Here is a 7,201-nt window from a genome sequence, read left to right as displayed (position 1 = left end):
CTCCCGCTCTCCCCCTCCTACCTCCCTCCCTCCCTCTCTCTATGTCCCTAACACACACTCTCTGTCTCCTCCCCTCTCTCTATCCCCCTCCTCCCGCTCTCCCCCTCCTCCCGCTCACCCTCTCTCTCTGTCCCTAACACACACTCTCTCTCTCACTCTAAGTTCCCCCACTTGTTTTTCCAGCAAATATCCATGTACCATAGTTGTAAGGTATTCCAACCCTCTCCCTCTCCCCACGTGTCCTTAGCCCGCTCCCTCTCAGCGTCAATGTTAATGTTCAAAAGTGCCCAATCCGTCAGTCTGTCTGTCTACATTAACCCTGTAACCCATTCGTTGTGTTCCCTCTTACTATCTCTCTCTCTCTCTCTCTCTCTCTCTCTCTCTCTCTTACTCCCTCCCTGTCTCTCTCCTCCCATACACAACCACCCCTCCCCATACTCGGTTCTCCTCCCTGTCTTTCTCGCCCTCTCGCTCAGTCTTACTCCGTGAATTCCTTCCACAGTGTTTGGATTCCGTATCTAATCAACAGATGTGGTGGATTAGGATAGTCTGAATGAGCTAACAAGCTGTTTCCACCATCACTGCATCTGATGGAGTTCAGCTTCCAATGACTTCTCCTGCCAATCTGCATGTTGTAGTAAATCCCTATTACCCAACATATCTCTGCTCTCTGATCTCTCCCTCACTCTCTCTCTCCTTCTCTCTCCCTCTCCCTCTCTCTTTCTCTCTCACACACATACACTCCCCCTCTCTCTCTCTCTCTCTCCATCTCTATCTCACACACAGACACTCTCTCTCTCTCCTTCTCTATCTCACACACAGACACTCTCTCTCTCTCCTTCTCTATCTCACACACAGACACTCTCTCTCTCTCCTTCTCTATCTCACACACAGAAACTCTCTCTCTCCATCTCTATCTCACACACAGACACTCTCTCTCTCCTTCTCTATCTCACACATACACTCTCTCTCTCCTTCTCTATCTCACACACAGACACTCTCTCTCTCCATCTCTATCTCACACACAGACACTCTCTCTTTCTCTCTCACACACATACACTCCCTCTCTCTCTTTCTCTCTCTCTCCATCTCTATCTCACACACAGACACACTCTCTCTCTCTCCATCTCTATCTCACACACAGACACTCTCTCTCTCTCCATCTCGATCTCACACACAGACACTCTCTCTCTCCATCTCTATCTCACACACAGACACTCTCTCTCTCCTTCTCTATCTCACACACAGACACTCTCTCTCTCTATCTCACACACAGACACTCTCTCTCTCTCCATCTCGATCTCACACACAGACACTCTCTCTCTCCATCTCTATCTCACACACAGAAACTCTCTCTCTCCTTCTCTATCTCACACACAGACACTCTCTCTCTCCATCTCGATCTCACACACAGACACTCTCTCTCTCCATCTCTATCTCACACACAGACACTCTCTCTCTCCTTCTCTATCTCACACACAGACACTCTCTCTCCATCTCTATCTCACACACAGACACTCTCTCTCTCCTTCTCTATCTCACACACAGACACTCTCTCTCTCCATCTCGATCTCACACACAGACACTCTCTCTCTCCTTCTTTATTTCACATACAGACACTCTCTCTCTCTCTCTCTCTCCTTCTCTATCTCACACACATACACTCTCTCTCGTCTCTCCCTCACTCTCTCTCCTTCTCTGACTCACAAACAGACACTCTCTCTCCTTCTCTATCTCACACACAGACACTATCTCTCTCTCCTCCTCTAATTCACACACAGACACACTCTCTCTCTCCATCTCTATCTCACACACAGACTCTCTCTCTCTCCTTCTCTATTTCACACACAGACACACTCTCTCTCTCCTTCTCTATCTCACACACAGACTCTCTCTCTCTCTCTCTCTCTATCTCACACAGACACTCTCTCCTTCTCTATCTCACACACAGACACTCTCTCTCTCTCTCTCTCTCTCTCTTTCTCTATCTCACACACAGACACTCTCTCTTGCTCTCCTTCTCTCTCTCACACACATACACTCTCTCGTCTCTCCCTCACTCTCTCTCTCTCTCTCTCTCTCATCTCTATCTCACACACAGACACTCTCTCTCCCTCTCCATCTCACACACATACACTCTCTCCTTCTCTCTCTCACTCTCTCTCCTTCTCTGACTCACACACGTGCACTCTCTCTCCTTCTCTATCTCACACACATACACTCTCTCGTCTCTCCCTCACTCTCTCTCCTTCTCTGACACACACACGTGCACTCTCTCTCCTTCTCTATCTCACACACATACACTCTCTCCTTCTCTATCTCACACACATACACTCTCTCGTCTCTCCCTCCCTCTCTCTCCTTCTCTGACTCACACACGTGCACTCTCTCTCCTTCTCTATCTCACACACATACACTCTCTTTTCTCCCTCACTCTCACTCTCTCTCCTTCTCTCTCTCACACACATACACTCTCTCGTCTCTCCCTCAATCTCACTCTCACTCTCTCTCCTTCTCTATCTCACACACATACACTCTCTCGTCTCTCCCTCACGCTCTCTCTTACACTCTCTCTCTCCCTCTCCTTCTTTCTCTCACACACAAACACTCTCTCTCTTTCTGCCTCCTGCTCTCTCAAGCAGTGAAGTGAAATCAAGTGTTGTGCATCAAAATAAATTTTTAAAACCCATGTCCTCTGAACTCTTAGTCAGCTACAAAGTTTAGACAAGCCTAATGCATTAGTCATCTATTTCTCATCATACAAAACATATATTTTTGGTAAGCTCTCAAAGCTACATTTCTGGCTTTCCCCTTTCTCCCTACTTATCTTCCTCTCCCCTCCACCTTTCTCCCTCTTTTCCTCCCTCCCTCCCTCTAGCCCAAACTGTTTTATGTCCCATCATCTGTGAGTGACAAAGCTAACAGCTGAAACTTTACCTTACCAAACAGCTTAATATCACCGTGCCGTCTACATGCCAACTCCTGTTCCCCGCTTAGTGCCAACGAACTGGGACCTCTTCTACATCTCTCTCCCCCGACACCCTCCTTCTCTTTCTGTCTACTCAGATTTCCCCTGATACTACATACTACTGTACTATTATTGGCGAGGGCTCTCTCTCTCTGTGTGCTGTGTAACTAAAACACAGGCTGTTATAGCAACCACCCATATACACTCAGGTTACTACAGCTGCTGGGTGGCCTGACGGGCGGGGGGGCGTCCGCTCTGTGGGCTCCCCATGCCCCTGCTGTGACAACCGGCCACCACTCGACCAGGAACATGTCTCATCACTACCTATGAATGGACACCCGGCCTACTCTGCTTAAATTTAATTTAATTTAATTTCACATACATTTGAAGTCAGAAGTTTACATACACCTTTGCCAAATACATTTGAACTCAGTGTTTCACAATTCCTGACATTTTATCCTAGTAACAATTCCCTGTCTTAGGTCAGTAAGGATCACCACTTTATTTTAAGAATGTGAAATGTCAGAATAATAGTAGAGAGAATTATATATTTCAGCTTTTAATTCTTTCATCACATTCCCAGTGGGTCAGAAGTTTACATACACTCAATTAGCATTTGGTAGCATTGCCTTTAAATTGTTTAACTTGGGTCAAACGTTTTGGGTAGCCTTTCACAAGCTTCCCACAATAAGTTGGGTGAATTTTGGCCCATTCCTCCTGACAGAGCTGGTGTAACTGAGTCAGGTTTGTAGGCCTCCTTGCTCGCACATGCTTTTTCAGTTCTGCCCACAAATCTTCTATAGGATTGGAGGTCAGGGTTTTGTGATGGCCACTCCAATACCTTGGCTTTGTTGTCCTTAAGCCATTTTGCCACAACTTTGGAAGTGGGCTTGGGGTCATTGTCCATTTGGAAGACCCATTTGCGACCAAGCTTTAACTTCCTGACTGATGTCTTGAGATGTTGCTTGAATATATCCACATAATTTCCATGCCTCATGATGCCATCTATTTTGTGAAGTGCACCAGTCCCTCCTGCAGCAAAGCACCCCCACAGCATGATGCTGCCACCCCCGTGCTTCACGGTTGGGATGGTGTTCTTCGGCTTGCAAGCCTCCCCCTTTTTCCTCCAAACATAATGATGGTCATTATGGCCAAACAGTTCTATTTTTTCTTCATCAGACCAGAGAATATTTCTCCAAAAAGTACGATCTTTGTCCCCATGTGCAGTTGCAAAACGTAGCCTGGCTTTTTTATGGCGGTTTTGGAGCAGTGGCTTCTTCCTTGCTGAGCGGCCTTTCAGGTTATGTCGATATAGGACTCGTTTTACTGTGGATATAGATACTTTTGTACCTGTTTCCTCCAGCATCTTCAGAAGGTCCTTTGCTGTTGTTCTGGGATTGATTTGCGCTTTTCGCACCAAAGTACGTTCATCAGAACGCGTCTCCTTCCTGAGCGGTATGATGGCTGCGTGGTCCCATGGTGTTTATACTTGCGTACTATTGTTTGTACAGATGAACGTGGTACTTTCAGGCGTTGGAAAAATGACTTGTGTCATGCACAAAGTAGATGTCCTAACCGACTTGCCAAAACTATAGTTTGTTTACAAGAAATTTGTGGAATGGTTGAAAAACAAGTTTTAATGACTCCAACCTAAGTGTATGTAAACTTCTGACTTCAACTGTACACACACGCTCACACACACCCACACCGCATATACTGTACATACACACCCGTATACACTTGCACGTACACACGCTCATACACACACCAGCATGCAGACGCGTATGCTCGCATACACACACTCTCTCCTTCCATTCACAAAACGTTGTTGTTGACAGATGCAGACCAATGACATAGTGTACCTTTCTGCTCCTAAATGACTTGTACAGTACAGATAGCCTTTTTGCAGTTTACAGTTTTTTCTGATTGCTTAGGCACTCTCTTTGAAACTATAGGTTATTTTTGCAAAACTCTACACATTAACCACAAAACCTTACACCAAACCAGCAAAACATTATACATCTCTTGCAAAAGCAAACAATTCTTGCAAAACTCTTCAAACTATTTTAAAAAATTGTGTTTTTGCGTCAGTACAGTACACATTTGAATAAGCACGTGAAGCACCAACTAGGCACTGATAGTATAAATGAAAAACACTTGTGGCTTTTGCTCTTTCTGTGTGCAGGGCATAGCAGTTTGCAATAAAGTTTTGTCATACATGTAGTAAACACACATACACACAGGTATTCAAATGTGTAAAGTATGGATGTGTATTGCGAACATAACACACTATCAATACAAATAAGGGGAATTTTTTTTCTCTCTCAAAATGTTCTAACACTCCTTAAACAACAAAAGCGCAGTAGAAGTAAACAAAAACATTTGTTCTAGAAAAAAAAGAACAGAACAAAATGAAGCTACATCTCACCTTTGTGGGTCTGGCCATAAGACTTCATCCACATCACATGTGATGTTGTCTTGAGCTAGGCAGCGTGGAAAGTATCGCCTGGAGGGCCGTATCCAGGCCTGGCATGACCCCTGATCCATGTCTCCACAAGCCTCCTCCATTGCCTGTAGAAGGGGTATGCGTTGGTGGGGCTGGCAATCATACACCTTCCAACGCCATGCAGAGAAGAATTCTTCAATAGGATTCAAGAACAGAAAGTAGGGGGGGAGATTGAGTGCGATGAAAAGTGGGTGACCTGTGAACCAATTGCGGATCACAGCATCCCGGTGGAAACTAACATTGTCCCAGATGATAACGTACCTGGGCTGCTCTGGCCCCTGGTCATTCGGGATTAGTCTGTTGTGGAGGGTGTCCAGAAATGTGATAATGTGTGCAGTGTTGTATGGGCCTAGGATTGCATGATGGTGAAGGACTACTTTTTGACTAATAGCCACACACATTGTTCTGTTGCCACCACGTTGTCCCGGGACGTTGATGATGGCACGGTGTCCGATGATATTTCTGCCGTGGCCCCTTGTTTTTGCAAGGTTGAAACCTGCCTCCTCCACGTATATTAGCTGATGATACACTTCATCTGCTTCTAGCTCCATGACTCGCTGAAAGACACTAGACAAAACAATGTAGCACATTACGAAAAGACAGGGATCAGTCAATATGATGTAGCACCATGTACTTCCAGATCCAGTACCAATGATAGGATAGTATAGCTTACCTGCACATATTCATATCTCAGTTGTTTTACACGGTCTGAGTTTCTTTCGAAAGGGACTTTGTACAGCTGCTTCATCTTAATTCTATTGCGTTTCAGTAGACGAGACAGTGCAGAGAGACTCACTCTGTTGACGTTTTGGAATATGGTGTTATCTGCCATTATGTGGTCCTGCAGTTCTCTGAGTCTGATGCAGTTATTTACAATGACCATATTTACAATGTGGGTCTCCTGCTCTGGGGTGAACAGTCGACCACTTCCACCAGATACTGGTTTACTTGCAGTTCTGTAAAAACATTTGAATGGTTTTAGTGATAGATCCTTTTCATTATGAAAGTACAGTACATATTACTGTACCAGTAAAACTACAGCACTTACAGTTACTTACCAGTTCTCATTTTGAAATATCCGGATGATACCTGCAACAGTATAGCGGCTCAGATTTGGTTGAACCCGTTTCCCAGCCTCCTTCATGCTCATCCCATGGTTGACAACATGGTCAACCACAGTCGCTCTGATTTCATCAGTTATTTTGTTCCTGATTCCCCTTCCTCTTCCTCTTCCTCTTCCCCATCCTCTCCTTCTCCCCGTCCTACTTCCCCTCTTCCTTCTCCTCCTCCTCCTCCTCTTACTTCTTCACCTCCTCGTCCTCCTCTTCCTCCTCTTCCTCCTACTCGTCCTCCTCTAGTTCTCACCCCTCTTACTCTCTGTCCAATATTGACCTCCATTGGTGTCCAAACCAAATATTTACCTGTGGCCAATTTATAGTGCTCAAGCTCTGATTTGTAAGTGAACCCATTATCTAAAAGTGTTTTCACATGTGTCAATGTGGAAAGGCAATTGGTAAAAGAGTGTAGCAATGTAGAGACCAATGTTTACAGTTTCGCTAGAAGTGTGTTATTAAATTACAAACTGAGTGTAAAGCAGAGAACATGCATACAGTTTGGTACACTTGGTAAATACATTGGCTACAAGCGTTAATGGTTTCATAGATAGTCTTCAAGAATCACTGTTAGTGTTTAAGCATTCAGAAAAAACTGTAATACCTGTAATGACG

Source organism: Salmo salar, chromosome ssa02, assembly GCF_905237065.1.
Source record: "Salmo salar chromosome ssa02, Ssal_v3.1, whole genome shotgun sequence".
In the NCBI taxonomy this organism is placed as follows: Eukaryota; Metazoa; Chordata; class Actinopteri; order Salmoniformes; family Salmonidae; genus Salmo; species Salmo salar.
This window is presented reverse-complemented; position numbering follows the sequence as displayed.